The 21,072-nt window shown below is 33.1% G+C and overlaps 1 protein-coding gene across 2 annotated transcripts in view; it reads right to left on the bottom strand.

The window, feature by feature from the left end:
• Window positions 1–21,072, bottom strand: part of LOC145666285 (WAP four-disulfide core domain protein 18-like) — a 151,446-nt gene that overhangs the window by 50,118 nt on the left and 80,256 nt on the right. Inside the window, exon 4 of one of the 2 annotated variants that reach the window (XM_081733352.1) lies at window positions 18,058–18,241. The exons of the other annotated variant lie outside the window; for it this stretch is intronic. The gene's annotated coding sequence lies outside the window, so the exon portion shown is untranslated. Of the gene's footprint in view, window positions 1–18,057; window positions 18,242–21,072 lie in introns of those variants that run through there. 2 annotated transcript variants of the gene reach the window in all.

Here is a 21,072-nt window from a genome sequence, read left to right as displayed (position 1 = left end):
ACGTTTACTATATTTACGTATAAAGCGTGTTCTGAAAGCATGAGATTAAGTGCATCAATGCCCTCCGCCCCCTCGACGAATGTACAAGAAAATTAGAGGATAGATTAATAAAATTAATTTTACTTTGAGTTTACATAAAATTCGGCCCTTGCGTTGTCTTACGTGATATGAAACAAGAGACAGTTCGATATGAAACCCTCACACCTACCTGCATGTAACAAAATCAATCTTTATCTTTTAACAGTTTGACAGGTTTCGTGCTTATGTGTCGAATCAGTCTAGCATTTGCTATTGGAGTTAACATTTACTATTGGAGTTAACATTTGCTATTGGTGTTGACATTTGCTAATGGAGTTAATATTTGCTATTGGAGTTAGCACTTACTATTGGAGTTAGCATTTGTTATTTGAGTTAACATTTGCTATTTGAGTTAACAAAATGGATGATTATTTTCATGATGAGCCAAATGTGACCATAGTCAAATCATTAGTATCAAATCAAGAAGTGATGCTAAGTACAGTCCTCGAGGAGATGATGGTGTTGTTACGTAAAAAGGTCCCACGCAACATGATGTATCTAACTCAAACGGAATGGACCAAATTCATCAATGTATTCCAGTGTGTAAAACATTCAGTGGAAGTGTGCAATGAAACAAGTATATTCCTGAAAAAGCACTATTTTCAAAAATGTGTTATGCATATTGTACTACTATGAGCAAAATAAATGACGCGTCTCTTTATTTTGAAGTTTTTTGAAAATATCTCCGTTTTCTTTATATGTTCGAAATTTCGGAAGGTTTCCCCAGCAGGACAGGTTAATAACAAACCCGTTTTTAATATTTGTGTTAGATATTAGCTTAAAATAAAGAAATTAGAAGCAAAAAACATTAAATCGACAGAAATCTCGAGAATTACCAACTCTGCTAAAGTGGGTAATTTTCAAGAACGCGAGGGAATTCTGCAGTTCAAAACGAAGCAGCGACATCTATGTCATTGAGAGAAGCGTGGATTAGATCTACAAACGAAAATTTTAACGAAATATTTCTAGTATGTCTTATTATATGCATTATCAGCGAACTCCAAATATATGAATCTATGCTAAGTATTAACGTATAGATAGTGCAAATAGTGGAAATTACCTATGGAAAAAGACGAATTGTTAGCCCAATCGTAATGAAAAATCGTCTTTACTGTAGAACAGGTTCAGCTTACGTAAGAAAGCAAATAGCTCAGTTAGATAAAGCAACGAGTTTGTATACCGAAGGTAGACGGTTCGAATCCCGTGGAAGTACTGTTGTCATCTTTATCACTAAGGTTATTTTATTTATTTTTTATTTGGGAAAGAATCAAAATGTAACATATGTGTAAAACTCATGACGATACCAAAAAAAAAAAAGTTTGGATATTTTTATAAGAGATTTCCCTATTAAATGTTTAATTTTCTCTATAAATATTTGTCTTAAATTGAAATTGTTTTGAATTTACTACATAAGCAAAGTTGCCCGAAGGAGGAGAGCTCAAGTAATAGATATTCTACGTAAAAGCAACCTATTGTAGAATGATGATGCTTCTTACCTTCAGCACATAATCTTAACGTTAGAGAGTCAGAGAGAGAAAAATCCTGTTTTTCCTCCCCTATGACCACTCATCTTAAAGCTCTATCTATAATGATTCGTGTCACATAATTTCGGCTCTCCAAAGACATTCATATTTATTATTATTATTATTATTATTATTATTATTATTATTATTATTATTATTATTATTATTCCTGAATATGAGCCAGAGCCCACTCTGAAAAATTGCATCTGGCGTTCTGAGTGAAAGTTCTATGGGACTATAAGAAAAATATATTCCCGTTTCCACGCTGATGGTAGAATTTCTTAAACAGTTATTGAATTACGTTCGAAAGGTAGGCGTAAATAGGCCCCCGCAACAATGTGGCGTGGGGACCGCACAAGCTGCAAGGCCAAAAAATATACAGAAAGTACGCCGGGGCGGAGCAGGCCAAATTTTCACACGGGCAAAGTGACTTTTTGGCGCCCTTCCCCTAGTAGTAGCCTATATTTTACATTTTATCATAGTGTTTTTAATAGTTTAAACCAGGAGCGTCATTTCAGATTTTGCTTTGGGGGGGGGGGGCAAGACCTCTTGATATAAGTAAAATTTCGCGTTTTTCACTGATTTACTACTATTCTAATGATAAAATCTATATACATCTCAAACTCAGGGGGGCAAATGCCCCTCCCTGCCCTCCCTAAATGACGCCCCTGTTTTAAACCCATTTTCAAAAAGAAATCCATTACCTAGGAAAACTTCACAAAGAATATGGCCCGCTATAAACAATACCAACTCCACCCCCTCTGGTCTAGTGGCTAGCACGCCTGCCCTCTGTGGTACCGGGTCCAATTCCCGGTGGATTACTGTTGAACGATAAAAGTGGTTCGGATTCCACTATAATTAGTATCCACATCTCCCTTGCCCATTAAGGCATAAACGTGAAACGCTAAACTCAAGCAAACAAACAAACAATACTTAATTCCCGGCACTCTTTATTCTACATGCCATCTCTCAATTTTTCGATACAGCCCCCTTAGTACTATGAAACTCTCTTCTTCCATAGTGAAATGTAAAAAGATCATATAATTGACACTACTTTACAAGAATATAAACCAAAAACGTCAGTAGAAAGCACATTGTAAAATTTACTTTTTGAGGCTCGTTTTGGTGCCGCTCTTTCTCTGGCACCCCGGGCAGTCGCCCGGCCCTTAGTCCGCCTTTGAAAGTACGGACGCATAACTAAGGACTGCGGAGGAGAGGTTAACCTTCATGTTATGCCACTGGTTTGACGTGTTTGAAATGTTCAGTAAGTGATCGGTTAGTGAAATAATTTCGACGGTTACTGATGTTTAAAGTTTAGGTAAGACAAAGCTACCTAATCAAATACATTTGATATCGTGATGTCACAATTTGATTTTTCCTCACATAAAAAAGATAAAAACAATAGTAATAAAAACCTTTACTCGTACTGGGCTCCTAACTAACTAACAACCTAATTCTTACAGACTAGTTGCTCTGACCAACTGAGTTTCGATTTCTTACGCGAAAGAAGTCTGTTATATTAAGAGGCATGCTTTTCATTATCAAAACTGTTCGAAGTAATACGAACATGGCTTAAGAACAGAGACGGAACTGAATTACCACTCGATTGACCTTGAGGGCAAATCACCAAAGCGTAGCTATAAACGTAAGTTCCAGCATGCATTTCTCTGGAGTTGTGTTCAGTATTCCTATCTGCCAGTCATGCTTGTTCGTAGGAGTAATATGTTACAAACCTAACCTTTCGATAGAGCACAATGACAGAGAATCAGAGGAAAGAAACTCTTGCCATTGTGAACGTGGGATACCACACTGTGCAATAAAACTGACGCGTCTCCTTGAAGTGATATTTCATCGAAAATAACTCGTTTTCCTTTATATAGTCTATCCGAAGTTTTTGAGGGTTTCAAAATGAGGAACTGTTACTGACAAACAAGAACGCATTTAGGGGTGGGTCTAGGGGGTCCGGACCCCCTCTGAAACCCCAACTTTTCTGTAAATTTAGCCTAATTTTGGGGATTATCTTTTAAAATTTTATTATAATTTATCCTAATATTGAAGTCGGACCCCTCCCGAAATAAATTACTGCATACGTGTCTCTGACAATTTTCAATATATTCGTTAAATAATAAAGTAAAATAACTAAATTAGGAGCAAAAAGCTTTAACACGGGCTAACTTTTGTCTACTGCCAATATTGCTAGAAGGGATATTAATAGCAAAAACTGCTAGTCAATGCTAAACCTTGGAACGTCATCCCGAACAACAAGTCTATTATTGAGAACTACATATAAAACATGTTATTAAAACTTATCCAGCTTTTATCTTTCATGAAATTATTATATACACCAAAATTCACTCTCCTAAAATGTGTATCTAAACAATGTACGAAGCAATGAAAATTTTTTATCGAAATATTTGGGCAGGAAACTCTAACAGCCAGCCATTTTATTTAAATCGTAATAAACCCTGTAACCGTACGTTAACGTGAGGACAAAGCTTGGTCCATTGGTAAATTGTTTGAAGAATAAAAACTCAATGTTCGTAGGTTCGAATCTATCCAGTCACCACAACATTTTATTCTTATGTGTAACGATGAAATAAGAAAAAAATGTATAACCGTTAAGACAAAACTTCAACCAAGTCTGAAGAGAACAATACTAAAATAGTAACACAATGACGTCAACCAAAAATTATTTCATGTAGCGTTTGGACGAAATTACAGCTGTTAACAATTGCAGAAATAAAAAGAGGCTGATAGCTGTAATGCAATCTAGACTTCTGAATGCATTTACTTCCTGAAAACTTCCGTCTCGTCATTGGTATGCCGTTAATCATTGTAAAACCTTTCAATTGGAAGTGAAATGACACAAACTAAAACAGTTTTAAATCAATAAATAATGTCTATGTGTAAAAGTAGGTGTCTTTTATCTGTAGTTCTGAGTTCCTTTTACTTTGAAGTGACAAATGAGAGAAGAAAGTATGGTGTTCGAAAAAAAAATCAAATTTGAGATTTCAACGAATTTACACGTATTATAGCCCCTAACACCGAAAAAGTTATTTTTCGATACATGTCTATCTGTTCGTCCGTCCGTTCGCTACACTTTTCTGTGCACTCGTCTAGAGGCCATACCGTTCAATTTATCTGCACCAAATTTTAGTTTAAGATTTTCATAGTATTTCCTATAGTTTTTTTATTTCCCTCCTACTCCCAAAACAAGGGTAGTTTCCTGTACGATGAAAATAGAAAAAAGATATTTTCTCATAACTGGCTCTAACGATCTTGTTTTCTTTCTTTTTTTATAAATCAATATTTAATTAGCAACCCTATTTTGTGGTATAAGGCATTTATCTGAGAAAAATCTACAAGGGGTAGTTTATACTAAGGGGGTGAGTTTTTTCTCAGTGATTTTCTCAAAATGGACTCAAATGTTTTCGTTCATATTTCATAAATAAAGATTTCATTAATAACTTATCAATATGGCATAACTCGTTTGTCCTAAAAAAATGCGAGGGGTAGTTTATTCTTGGTGGAGTGTTGTCTGGGCGATTTTCTCAAAAATGACTCAAAAGAGTTTATTCATATTTCAAAAATAAATATTTCGTTAATAACCGAACAATATGGCAAAACTCGTTTGTCCTGAAAATATATGCGAGGGGTAGTTTACTCTTGGGGGTGTTTTTTCTCCACGGTTTTCTCAAAAATGAGTCAAGCAATTTTGTTCGTACTCAGAAATAAATATTTCATTAAAAACCTAGTAATATGGAATAACTCGCTTACTCTGAAAGAATCCTCAAGAGATAGTTTATTCGGGGAGTTATTTTTCCCTCACGATTTTCTCAAAAATTACTCGGACAATTTTATTGATAATTCATAAATAGGTATTTCATTAATAACCCTATATTTTAGTATGTCATTTCTATGAAAAACAATTACAACGGATAGTTTATTTTTGGGGTCAAGGTTATTTCCCCGACAATTTTCTCGAACGACAGGCGATTTTGTTCAAATTTCGCAAATAAATATTTCATTAATAACCAAAAGTATATCTTAACTCATTGTTCGAAACAATTCACAAGAGGTAGGTTACTCTTGACGTGTTCTTTTTGAACGACTTTCCCAAAGTGATTCATTTGATTTTTTTCATATTTTATAAACAATGATTGCATTAATTGGTCTATTATATGTCCAATGAAAATGTGCTCAAAGTGTGAGTTAGTTTTGTAGTGTGGATTTTCTTCAATCGAAGTTTTTTATTCGATAATCTGACATTCGATGTATTTGAATAATACGATAATTTTATTCGTATTATCCAAATACACACTTCAGTAACAACTGCGGCCTAACACAGTTAAGAAATTGAATTGAAAAAGTTTAGTGCGGTGGCCCTGTAATTGAATATTTTTTGAGAAACTCCCTAGCTTTTTGTGGTAAACTTAGGCTTTTCTTTTTCGAGCGACAAAAGAGAGAAGAAAATATAGTGATTGTGAAAATAATATCAAATTCAGATTTCAACGGATTTACATGTTTCATGGCGTCTACATACCGAAAATGTGACTTTTCGACACCCGTCCTTCTGGTCCGTCCGTTCGGCACACTTTTATATGCACTCGCCTACAGGCCATACCGTTCAACTTATCTACACCAAATTTTAAACTTAGGGTTTACTTAGTATTCTTACAGGAGCTTTTCCATTTTTTCCTACCACCTAAAATAAGTGTGGTTTACAAACAGCCGAAAATCGAAAAACGCTATTTTCTCAAAAATGGTTTTAACAATTTTGTTTATTTTTCATTAATCAATATTTAATTAACAACCCTATATTGCAGTATCAGATATTTCTCTTAGAAAAATTTACAAGGGTAGTTTATTCTTGGAGGTGACTTTTTCTCGACGATTTTCTCAGAAAAGACCCTGGCGAATTTTGTACACACTTCATAAATAAATATTTGACCTTACAACATGGTATAAGTCAATTGACCTGAAAAATATATGAGTAGTAGTTTATTCTTGGACTTGAATTTATTCTCAGTGAGTTTCTCAAACACGACCAGTTGGCAACCCTGTATCTCGACAACGAAGCTGAATTCGAAAACTGCAAGAGAACCATTTGTCTCCTTTTGATGTCACGAATCACCTCCCGAAGTTTGTGGACATCTTTCAGGTTCACCCTTAATGAAGCTTCTTTTCGAAAAGTTAACTATTAACTTTAGGCATTGTTTATCTTTTTTTAAATCACAAATGCCGTTATTAATTTTAAGGCAGAGAACTACTTCTGAGAGAATAGATCTTGAAAGATAATATTAAAACTTAGACTTTTGTTTTCCAGACATTCCAGACAAGACGACACATTTTACAAGCTATCTCGTGTCCAAAACATTTGCCTCGTATTATCTTGGATGTCACAAAGCGCGTCTTGTCTCTTTCTCGAGACATGTCTTATCTCGTGCGCATTCGTTAACACTTGGAAAGGATTATCTTTCTACTCAAAGCATTGTTTTTATAATGGTTGCATATTTATGATAATTGCTGTCCACATAAATTACAGTCCTTTCAGTTGAATTAATTTTTATTATTATTATTATTATTATTGAAATTGCAATATCTAGTTTAACGTTGGTCGATTGTGCACCTACGCTAAGGGAGAATGATGATGAATGAAATGGTGAAATGAAGAAAGTGGGAGGAAAATGGAAAATCTCAAGAAAACACATACCCATGCACACGGTATTTGTCCACCTCAAATTTCACTTGGCGCTGAAGTGGAATCGAGCCACGGACCCCATGCACCAAAGGTGAATGCTCTATTATTATTATTATTATTATTATTATTATTATTATTATTATTATTATTATTATTAATAATAATAATAATAATAATAATAATAATAATAATAATAATAATAATAATAATAATAATAATTGTAGCGAGCTCAACGGGTTTCAACCGTTCGACTTAACCAACGTTTGGGTGCCTATTCGTTCGTCGACTCCATGAGAACTTCTCATAAAAGACATTTCATTTTAATGAAACTAGTAAGTGCCTTCTTTTAGCTCTGCGAAGTAACTATTGCTTGGAATATGAATCTGCAAAACATAAGAGGTAAAATTAACCAAATGGTGCAAGTTTCCACTTATATATACAAAACAATTTTGCAATATCAACTACGTGAATCTTGTCCCATAAAGAAGCCGAAACCCCTACACCGAAGAGCCCTCCGAGATTTGATCATTGTCTACACGGACTGAAATTGTCATTTGAAGCCAAGGCTTTAATATGAAGCCAATAATTTCTTTAAAATAGACGGAAAATTCGGAAGTTATAAGCATTTTCATATTTTTGCCTTTTCTTATAAGGGAGCCGTAGCCCCCTATACTGAAGAGCCCCCCCCCCCGGAGATTTGATCATTGTCCACTCGGACTGAATTTGTCATTTGGAACCAACACTTTAATACGAAGTAAAATATTTCTTTAAAATAGACGAAAAATTCGAAAGTTATAAACATGTTAATAATTTTGCCTTTTCTCATAAGGGGGCCGTATTAGCCTACACTGAAGAGCCCCACGAGATTTGATGATTGACCACTTGGACTGAAATTCTCATTTGAAACCACAACTTTTAATATGAAGCCAAAAATTAAACTTTTACATCAATTTAAACTGACTGGGTTCCGGTTCCCCCCACTATTGTTTAGTTTAGTTAAGTGGTAATTTGTGACAGCTTCACATCATCAAAAGGATGTTTCACTTCAACTCCCCTCCCCCAGGAGTTCGTGCTGGATCCACCACTGGAATCAATAGACACTCTTCCTATTCTTTTTGTCACCCTTGATTGTGTAGGGGCTCCCTCGTACAAATAAAGAAGCGGTAATATTACAATCAAGGGGCGCTATATATTAGGTATTTTTTTTAGTTACCTACCCCTAACCGCACAGGGCCATCTTTCGTAGAATAAAAAATATTACGTGATATTCCAATCATGAAAGGGGAGAGGATGCTGTAAATATATTTCTTATTCATTTTGTCTGTCCTGCTTATCAAAAATTACTTTCTGTTGGAAGGGTACTGAAATGAGAGGGGCAAAATAAAAAGTCGTACCCCCTCCTACATGGTTGCTCAAATAAGTACTAAAGAAAGCATTTTAAACTAAGATATTTAAGATTTAAACTAGGAAACTAAGATATCCTTACATTATGTAAGGATGGCATATTCAGGATTATTATTATTATTATTACTATTATTATTATCATTATTATTATTATTATTATTATTATTATTATTATTATTATTATTATTATTATTATTATTATTATTATTATTTGAATGTTTTTGGAGCACCGAAATTTTGTGAGACGATCAATGATATGTAGAGGTTTAAGATGGGTGGTCATAGAGGAGGAAAAACCAGGATATTTCTCTGTCTGACTCTCTAACGTAAAGATTATGTGCTGAAAGTAAGAAGCATCATCATTCTACAATAGGTTGCTTTTATGTAGAATATCAATTACTTGAGTTCTCCTCCTTCGGTCTACTTACCTTATGTAGTAAATTCAAAACAATTTCAATTCAATACAAATACATTGTAAAACTTTTCCATAATTAAACATCTAGGGAAAATTAAACATTTAATAGGGACATCTGTTATCAAAATATCCAAACACTTAGATAGAAGAGTATCTAGTGAGAAATATTGTGAAACTTTATAAAATTCTCCAAATTAGAATTAACATTTACTGGGAAACATTCGTTATGCGCCAGCGAGCATATGGTGAGCAGTGAGCACAGGGGAAATAATTACGAAACTGTTTGCAAACAAAATTAGGGACGCTAATGCAAGTGCGACAACGGCATTTTTTCTTTTTTTGGTATCGTCATGAGTTTTACACATACGTTACAATTTAATTCTTTCCCACATAAAAAAATAAATAAAATAACCGTAGTGTAGAGATAAAAATGACAACGGCACTTCCATGGGATCGAACCCGCTACCTTCAGCATACAGACTCATTGCTTTAACTAACTGAGCTATTTGTTTTTTTTACGTGAACTGAGCCTGTTCCGGTAAAGACGATATTTCATTACGATCGTCCTACCAATTCGTCCTTTTACATAGATAATTTCCACTATTTGCTCTATCTTTATGTTAATACTTAGCATATATTCATATATTTGGAGTTTGCAGATAATGCATATAATAAGACATACTAGAAATATTCGTTAAAAGTTTAGTTTGTAGATTTAATCCACATTTCTCTCAATGACATAGATGTCGCTGCTTCGTGTTGAAATGCAGAATTCCCTCGTGTTCTTGAAAATTTCTCACTTTAGCAGAGTTGGTAATTCTCGAGATTTCTGTCGATTTAATGTTTTTTGCTTCTAATTTCTTTATTTTAAGCTAATATCTAACACAAATATTAAAAACGGGTTTGTTATTAACCTGTCCTGCTGGGGAAACCTTCCGAAATTTCGAACATATAAAGAAAACGGAGATATTTTCAAAAAACTTCAAAATAAAGAGACGCGTCATTTATTTTGCTCATGGTAGTACAACATGTCTATAAATACTGTGATGGTCGCCAACATCGTTCGTGGGTACCTGTATTTATAAACAGTTTATTTTGTGATCATATGGGTATTGAGTTTCTACCTACTGAAATTGCAATAGACCCTAGAAGACCTCAATTGGAATTAAAATTATATGTTAAAGACAAACTAGCGCAAGAAATTAAAAATACGTTGTATCCACAATATCCAGATCCGTTATCTCGTATGGATGTATGTGATGAACCAGTGCAGTGTAACAAAATGATCAATTTCAATCATTTATGTTTTTCAAGTACAACCCAATGTTCTGACATTTACTATTGCGTCATGATAAACAGTGTTGCCAGATTTTTTCTCCTAAACAGTTTCAATTCTTTATTAATGAGTGCAAAAACTTAAAAAAAAAATTGAAACAAAAATTTTCAAACAAATATTTCAAACGAAAAATTTTCAAACAAAAACTTTTTTAAAACTTACAAAAGAAAAAATTTCAAACAAGATTTTGGAACAAAAAATTTGAAACAAAAATTTTTAAAAAAATGCAATCGAAAAATTTCAAACAAAATTTTGAAACAAAATAATTCAAACAAAAAATTTTCACACAAACAATTGAAAAAAAATACAAACAATTTTTTTAAAAAAATTCAAACTTCAAAACTTTACGTTTCACGGTTAGCCATCAAACTCTATCCGGTTTTTAACTATTCGATTAACAAATAAACGGTTTTGATCATATTTATCAGTAAGTGCAAAATGTTGAACGAAAATGTTCAAACCAAGATTTTTAAACCGTAATCGATAAATGTTAAACAAAACAAACTGAATGCAGCAAAGATTTGAAAATCACCAACCAATCAGATTGCATAAAAATAGTGATCAGCCAATCAGAAAGATTGGAAACTTATCAACCAACCAAATAGCATTAAAGATAGTGATCAACCAATCAAATTGCATCAACAATAACTTTGCCAGTGATTAGCCAATCAGATTACATCACCTTAGACAGTGAGTTTTGACTAAATTTCAAAGTGTTGTAGCATATCAAATATCATATTGCCTTTAGACTATGATTAATAACTACATCTCTAAAATTCAATAAGTTTACCTATCAGATTTCAAAAGTTCAAGGTAAAAAATAATCAACCACCACCAATGGTCTTGGACTATGAACTATGACTAAAGTTCAAAGTATTGTTTCATATTAATCAAGTATTGAACATTCAAACCTCGCGCCTCATACTAAAATTTTGTTTATTACAATTCCCAAATTTAAAGAATGGTACTACCTACTTCTCTCGATATACCTAAGTCTTAGAATGAACCATATAATTATATGTTGTAGTTAGCCCTCAATTAGGTCAATAACCTCCGTCAATTGTTTACCTTAGAAAGAAATTAGCAGAACCAACTGTTGTCTAGAAGTGTATTATTTGATATTTTGAAAAGGAAGTGAATCTCTGTACACCTCACATATTCATACATCAAGGTCAATTACGTGGTACAAGGTATTGCTTACGTTTATATTTTGGTCCATAGGTGGAATAATCAAGACCAATGACGTAATTTTTTTTTAGAATTCTGAAATTTAAGCAAAGTGATTCTCCCAAAGTTTAAGAGGAACGTATCAATGTACCAGTGTCATGGACTCCCATAAGATAATAAAAGCACATCATAGGACAATTACTGACCATGTGACCATACTAATATTTGACAATGATTTACCCGAAGAATGAGATAAACTGAATCACCCAATTTTTATATTCATATTCTACGAACAATTACCAATTATTGATTTGACAATAAGAAATGTACCCCTCCCGAAACTTAGGATTGCAAAAATATACCTATGTGTTACGAAAAGTAATAAAAATGTACTCATTCAATAATCAAGCCATATCAAAGAAGATAAAATAGGTCATTAATCTTCGAAATTTAAATATTTGGCAATAAGAGGGAACAAGATAGACACCAAAATCTACAGTGGGTCGTAGAGAAAATTTACCGAATTTTATTTGGTAATTCTCAAATTAAAGAAATGGTCCTATGAACCACAACAAAATTTAAACAGGGAACATGTACTATAAAGGAAATGACCCCTGTGCACACTCATATAACGTTAAATCCTTATGATAGGGGGTTAATCACTTCCAAAATTTACATTTTTGACAATGTTTTACCCATGAAACGGAGCGAGTTTTATAATGTTATTTATTGGGGTCCTATATTATTGTACCAAATTGGATAATTTCCAAAATTTTAAGGGGTGAGCCAACGTATCCCTCTTAAATTTTCAATGTACACTCATGTCCAAAATGATTATCTTCTTGTAAGAATATAATTTGATATTGATTTTGCAGGGTACTTTCAATGCTGATATTATGTGTATAATCGGGAAATGTATATTTGTGGTAAATTTCATAGGAAAAGAATTATAAATATGAAAATTAGAGTGAATAAAACAAAACGTTGCTAAAGGACAAGAAAGTACTATTTTCGTTTTATTGTTCGTATTTACAGCTCTTTTGACCTGCAATTTTCCACATGGATGTTTCTGCCGATTATGTACACACTAACATTACAAGAAATACCGGGCGAATTCGTTATGAAATTACATTCCTACAACAACATATTTATAGACATGCGACAATAATTTTGGACTTGAATGTACCTATATCTTAAGAAAGAACATAGACCTCTGCTCTGTACACGTCCATATAATCATATAAGGTAATAAACTTTATAAAAAGTAATAAATTAGATCAACAAACGAACACATGGTCGTACTGAGTTTTGGCATTTTTTTTAACTGTAAAAGCGAAAGGGAAAGAAATGGATCACCGAAGTTAATAGCCAGTGATACATATTAGAGTCCTATATTATTATATGAAATTTTTAAATTGGACAATTTGTAAAATTTAAGGGTGGGGCATTGTACCTCTGCCAAATTTTAAGATGGAAGCGTCGATGTATCTATATCTTAAGAAATAGAATAAACCCCTGTACATGCCCACATAATCACATAAGGTAATAAGACCTCATCCAAAAGGAATAAAATGGGTCAATAACCTCCGAAATTTGACTTTTGGCAATTTTTTACCCATGAAAGGAAACGAAATGAACCACTCAATTTTATGATGATACATATTAGGGTCCTATAGTACTATATTAAATGCTTAAATTGGACGATATCCAAAATATAAGGTAATAAAACCTCATCAAAGGGGATCAATAACCTCAGAAATTTGTGTTTTATTAATTTTTTACCCATAAAAGGGAACGAGGTGGACCACCCAAATTTATTGTAATATATATTGATTTCCTGTACTATGATAGCAAATGCTTAAATTGAACAATTTCTAAAACTGAAGGGGTGGGCCAAGATACCTCCAAAATTTTTTAAGCGATGCACCACTATACATATATATATATATATATATATATATATATATATATATATATATATATATATATATATATATATCCACTCCCACAAGTTGTGGGGCTGAATTAGGATTTAAACAGTATCGGAAGTGTCACTATTCTTCTGTGACCCAAAAACCATAGATTTGACACCAATATCGGCCATCTTCGATAATTTTTAAATGTTTTTCTCTTTTACTTCCATAAGTTGCACCGTCAAAGTGATATAATAAACTCCATCCCAGGTCCGAATGTCATCAATGTTGAAAGTTTGATCGAAATAGTTCAGGTAGTTTAAGACTTATTAAGTTTTATTGATTTATATATATATATATATATATATATATATATATATATATATATATATATATATATATATATATATATATATATATATAACCCTTCTCCAAGTTCTACCTCAAGGCCCAAACCTGATTCATGTTGAAAATCTGATTGAGATCCATCAGGTAGTTCAAGAGCAAAAGAGTCACATATATAAGGACTTTCAATTTTATAATACAGACTTCAGAGGGCATTTACAGTCGTTGTGAATACCAGGCTATTTAAAAGAAATGTTGTTTCAAAAAGGAACTAAATCGATTTTAAAGCACAGACTCTGTTACGATAGTAATGTTATAATAATAAGTATAACACCTATCTGAAGAAAAAATAAAGTTCTTACATTCTACCCTGAAAAGAGAACAAAGTAGAAAGGAAAGTGAAGATATTTTACCTCTTGCAATAAGGTACATCCCAAGAATTGTGCGGCTACAAGTAATGAAAATAATCTTTCCTCCAAAGACGAGATTTCAGAAGCAAACACATGGATACTTCGACCAAAATAAATCCTGAGTTTAGTCTTGAAATAGTTTAAAATCAGTTATTGTAACTATAAAAGTAAACGTTCCAAATTAAAAATTTATCTTCGTGTAAGTGGTATATAGAGTTCTTTTAAGCTGCAGTGTAAGCAATATTGCCTTACGGTGAAGTTTTGTAACAATTCAGTATTCTGCACATCTTTGATTTTGGAAGTATATTCGACGTATATAGTGCGGCATTTTGCGTGGTATGGTATTTTGTCATTCAGCGGAAAGAAACTATGATAAAATCAGCATTAACCTTGTATCGTTTCGACATTCACCTTTCATTTAAAGCTTTCAGACCTTTTATTTCTTTGTCTGCTTTTCCATTACATTAAAGTGTTATGCAATTGATTCGTGACGACAAAACAAATTAGTTTCATAGCATTCTGAAACTACAATAGACTTCTAAACTATGGGAACTAAATACTAAAACTAAGACTATCTACAGGTAGTAGATCTATAACATCCAGGTTGTATCACATACAGAACTCTTCGTGGGACGTTGAAACCATATAAAAGCGCCAGTTCTTACTTTAACTGGCCATTTTGGTTATATCAAAATTTATATTCAAAGCTCGAAGTGGTAGTAGACTTGTACAGTAAGCGACAAAACTTCTTTCCGTTAAATGAAATTATTTTCGTGAATAACTTCCAAACGGAAGGACAATTTGAGTACAGTTTTCAGTAAATATAAAATAATGTAATTTTCTGTACTTTCCATCGAGCCTTGAAACTCGGTGAAACAGTGTACGTTCCACCCTTATTCCCAAAATATATTTTATCAAACGGAAATAACTTTTGTCGCTGACTGTACAACTTCCGGTTGCACTAGAAGAATACAGTCGGAGATGGAATATATTCTTCGGACACTAAATCGATTGCAGAAACTGTTTTTTTCTTACTGTTCGTGCTCTATGAAAATCCATAGTGAAACCGGAAGTAGTAGTAAAATTTTACCATTTCCGGTTTCAGCAGAGATATATACGGTATATTAAAATTGTATAGTTTCTTGGGATGGTGGATCAATTTTCATCTCCAAAAATGATTGTCGCTATCTATTACTGTTTTCGTTCTATAGCAATCAACATAAAAGCCGAAAATGGTTATTTATATCACTTTGGTCTTGAATAAATAGTGTCTGATGAGATGCTCTATATATAACCTGTTCTTGAGGTGCTCTATAGAGTCCAAAATCCACCTGTTGTTTTCTCTTATAGTTTTTGCGCAATGGAAATCAATATTGAAATTAAAAATAATACCGTAATAAATATCCAACATGTACGGTTTTAGTGAAAATATTTTTTCTTTCTTTTGGCGCTGAATGGTTTCCAAGAAACTGCTTGTCTCTATATTTTACCGTACTTTTTCTATGGGGATCTATGTTAAAATCGCAAAGTGTTAGTCTCTACTCTTCTGTTTGGAATAAAGTGTTAACGGAGGAAAGGAAACTATTCTTTGGTCACTGAATAGATTCCAGGGCGCAACTCATTACCTCTTCCTACTCCGTTTTGCTATATAATAAGCAATATCGAAGACGAAAATAGTAATACATTTCTACAACTTCCATTTGAATGAACAACTAATACATTTCAATGTTCTAATAGAGAAATGTAAATGAAGATACCTTGAGAAGCTGAGTCGATTCCAAAATATCGCTTGTAGCTATCTGTTACCATTTTTCTGTAACGATCAATATTTGAACTGGTAATAGTTAATTTCTAATACTTCCGGCTCGAATGGAGGGTTAACCCTTAAGTGTACCTATAAAAATTACACTTAAGACAAACTTAGGTTCTGGGGACCCGCCACCATTTGTTATTAATAAATAGTACGTAAATTAGGAGAACACTATAAAAACAGATCTGTTAGTAATATTGGACTTCTATTCTTCATATAAACTCACAAAAATTACAAAATATTTACTCAGGTTTTATGGGTAATAGCAAATTCAAAATGGCTGCCTATGATAATTGCAATTGTTATTACCTATGATGCATTTCAATAAAACTTATAGTATCACTTTGAAATTGCTACATTGTCTTAATAATCAACATTACATTAAATTTGTCTTGTAAAATGTTCTGAAATATCTCTAAGAAAAAAAAATCTCCACGTTTCACACTTTTTTTACTATATACTTATATTTGAGACTCAAAACTTTTCTAAAGCACTAATAAATTAAAAATGTACGCGCTTCATCGTCATAACGGCTCTAAGTATGGGTCTTCCAGTACCATCAGTTGCATATAAGCCAGAAATGTCTTCAATGTGTGACTTAAAAACACCTCACAAATTACAAAGTCCTATCAGCGCTCGGATCTCAATGGTATCTGTTTCTCCGCACTATGAAAACTTTTTTGCAGATGCTGGTAGTGATCGTATTTTGTCATTTGTCCTAAGAACAATTTCGCTAATCATTTTATCCGTAAAGAGAAGTCCCCAATCTGTCACAGGTACTAGTAACAAGGTAGTATTTGTATATACATTCATTTTGGTATATACTTGAGCTTACCTCTGGTTCGTAGAGTCCCTAGTTCGATCTCGGTCAAGTAAATTTGCAGTGAACAACATTTTTCCCGGGGTGATTTCTTTTCCTGGCACTTTCTCATTTCACTAATTGTTCCATCATTATTCACTTGCTTTAGTCATCGTCTTCCTTAGCATAAAGGCAATAATCATGGCAGATTTAAACTGATAGATTTCATTTCATTTTCCTGATCCATATTTTTTGTCTTATTTAGGTGGTGGAAATTATTTTCCAAACTTTTTCGGTGTAGTTTTCATAGATCCTATATATTTAAATATCGTAATTTGTAAAGTGATTGATTTATTCATTATTATGTTATTCTACATTTTTACAGATCCTTCCTAATTTGCCCAATCAGACATTCAGTGAGTAAAATAATCATGGTACATTTTTATACAACGAGATACTTTGTATCGTTTAATAATTACCTGTACCTTGGGCAGAAAGTGCTCATACGCAAGCAATATACTTGATATAATGTTAATTTAAAATAACAAAAGAAGAATGTTTTTAATATATGTAAAGAAATATGCATTATTGTATAGTTCGTTGCTATGTAGTTGTTTATGGATACTTAATCAACATGTATGTTTGCAAGACAGTTTGAGTGAAAATACGTTAAAAGAGTATCAACTAATAAACCATTTAATACCGATCATCGACTTGTAATTTCGATAGAAAAGGTGAGAATAATAGTATATAATTATTGAAGATATTTTTATGTGTAAACAATTACTACCACTCAAGATTTACTTATATCATTAGCCGAACCAGGTTGACGACTACCTTTGGTGAGTCGTTATAGTGTTACGCCTTACGCTCCTACCGCCGAAAGAAACGAACAAATGTCACTCCGCTTGGCTATAGTGACCGCGCAGCTCGTTTTCTCGATCGTAAGGGTTTGTTGATAATAGTGATTGTTTGATCTTTCTATCAGAAATTTCATCAACATTACTATCAAAATTTCGTTTTCGCTACATCAAAAGCCCTTTCGAGATCAACAAACAATATTATGTCAACACTTTGAACATAATATGTAGGGTTTGTTGACACTTGATAAGATTTAACAATAATATGTTATTGATTGTTTAGCAAAAAATATCTCTGAAATTAATATTCGCATATTTTTATTTGTTTACAATGATGGTACGCATTAGAGGCATTCGGTTGAAGAGGTTAAACTAAAATAAGTAAAACAACATTATCTATAAGTTGTATTATTTCCGTATCTTATGTCATTGAATTGGCTTCTCAATTTCCAGTTACCATCATCTTGGATTTCAGTTTACCTGCAAAATATTTTTCATAAATTCAGTTACAATCACAGAAATATTGTGTACTTTCGTATGTATGCACATTCTAAACTTATACATTTATGTTCCAACAACTGAAATAAACCTTATTCACAAAAACAATAGTTCAGTATTTATCTAATATAATATTTGAATAGGATATATAGGCCTATATATATATATATATCGGGTGTTCTAATAATGGCGCTAACGGACAACAGGGCACTATTCTTCAAACCAAAGCAAAGCGAAAATGTTATATAATGTTATACCCTCCGGATCGTCCTTCAGCCGCTATGGGGAATCAAACTTTCATACGAGGCAACGTCGTAGATTAATTTGGAATTATTAGGATTGTTCTACGAATCTATCAACCAGTTACATCGATTGTTACACTAATAAGTGGTGCCAGTGTCAACGTCTATCAACTTTAACAGCCATCTGAAAAGAATCGATGTGACTAGGCTATATGATGTTTTGGTAGATCTTCTCTATAGATCATTATCTGCGACGCTCTCACATAGTGCAATTCACGTCTCTAGAGGAGGTCCCAATAGGTATACGATTATATAGACCTATATATATTTGCTTTATTTTGACATTTAGAATTGTACTTTGTAGTCCGTGGGCGTCATTATTAGAACACCCGGACCCGATATATGTGTGTGTGTGTGTGTGTTATTCTAAAATTCGTGCAAGCACTCAGTGTTAGGTAGAACAAAAACATAATAATGATATTTAACCTGCGGGCCCTTGTTTCTTCGGTAGGGTCCGGTAAAAGTATGGTAATGTGACAACACCGCATGACTCATTGAATTAGAACAATGATATTCTTGTATTGTATAGGTACAGTATAATCCTTACCGACTAGCTAACATTGGTCACAATACTACTAAAATTTATCATATCTTGCTCCTACAAAATATGCGTGATATTCTTCGTCTATTTATAGTTGTTTTCCCTGTTAATCCTGTTTACCTAAAATTAGCTGCTACTGATTGTTATCAATTTGAACATGTTAGTTTCTTTCCATAGACTCCATGTTTCAGAGTAATTTTCTTCACTTAACTTATAGAATTTATACAGGGTATTTCAAAACAACACGGACAACGTTTGGGAGGTGATTTCTGACACCAAGATAAACAAAAAGTATAGACCATCCTGGGTGCACAAATGCTTCCTTTCGGAGTTATAGGCTGCCGAAAACATGAAAAAAATGAACTTTAAAGGCCCATAACTCCAAATGTATGGGACCTACCGTAGTCGGGTCAAGACTTCACTTAGGAACTCTTATGTACTCCAAATATCCATCTTTCAGAATCCTGAGATACTTCTGCAACAATTTTTATAGAGGCAGTTAGAGAGTACTTCAAATTATATGACCGTAGCCATACTCTCTCTATAAAAATTGCTTTGTGAGTACCTTAGGATTCTGAAACATGTATTTTATCACATATATAGTTAACTTCTTTGCAATATTTTAATGTTTCATTATTTATTCAAAACATTTTGAATTACAGGCACTGTTTCCTTGAATGATGAACCGTTGTGTTTTTTAACACTTTCTCAAAAGATTAAAGAAGGAAAACAATCATTCAACCATTGATCTGCAATACATTGTTTTTATTGACAATGAGAAGTACTTGTTGAGATATCGATAAGGCACGAAAGGTTTCTTTTTCATCTTACGGCAGTTGATGTTAGTCAAGTTAAGTAAGTTCCCTCGTATCGGTTTAAAATTTTCCTCATTCTTTACAATAATCCCACGCTCCGAAAATCGATTTTTAGAAAGAGTCTTTAGCCCTACACGAAGGTTCACTGTACGTTCGTAAAAGTAAATCACTTCGTCATTCATCAAAGCATTTGGAGTTGTAATGAATTTTTTTCAATTTGTTGAATTTTGTTCAATACTTTTTAAAAAGAAAAACGTATAATTAACTTATGGCTAGCGTTAAATGAAATAAGAACATGCGTATTTCCGACACAGCAAACTATCAAATAATATTATATTTGTGTCCTACTTTTCACTTGTTAGAATCTGGTCACTTTAGTTTAACTTTTACAATATTGCATAGTCAATGATTGCATATGTGCTAAATTACATCGCAATTGACACTACTTATCCTTCCTGATAGCTTGCTGCTCGCACGTGTTGCTCAATGCTGTATTGCCAGCTTTGCGTCGGGTATTGAAACACGAGAGTATTCACTGTAAGTAAATCTCAGCTTTAAAAAATCAAATAACACAAAAGAGAACTAAAAGGAATGCTCTCTATAACCAGCAGGTTCACTACTCAAGTTGAAATTCGACTAAAACAATGTTCATTTGTTTATATTCAAATTGGCAACGTGCGGAAAGGGTGGAACGTTTACTATTGGAGAGCGAGAGAAATGAGCCACTATAATTGGCTGAACGTGCTGTTGCCATAGAAACAGTTCCTCTTGCCTGATTGTTGTTGTGGCAGGAAGGAAACAACAGAGGAAAGCAACTGTCAGAAAGGACAAGTTTCATCAAATGGACTTCAATGATTATTATGAATGATGTATATAATGATCTTCAACAAGCAAGTATATATGCGACGGTAAGTTTATCTCTTTTGGTCATAAGAGATACTCATTCGTCTTCTTTTACAGCTTCGTAGGATGCATATTATGAATATATAAGCCAATGACTTGTCAGAAAAGGATGGGAGTTACCTGAGGTAACGGAATTGCATAAAAGAAATTGAGAAGTGCATTAAGAATGCCAGGAAAATTATAAATCTTCTATTGACACTGAAAGAAAAACAAAGTACGAGGAAAACAAATGCTTCTGTCGAATTAATGCAT

Source organism: Thermobia domestica, chromosome 1 (assembly GCF_964235325.1).
Source record: "Thermobia domestica chromosome 1, izTheDome1.hap1.1, whole genome shotgun sequence".
In the NCBI taxonomy this organism is placed as follows: domain Eukaryota; kingdom Metazoa; phylum Arthropoda; class Insecta; order Zygentoma; family Lepismatidae; genus Thermobia; species Thermobia domestica.
This window is presented reverse-complemented; position numbering and strand designations above follow the sequence as displayed.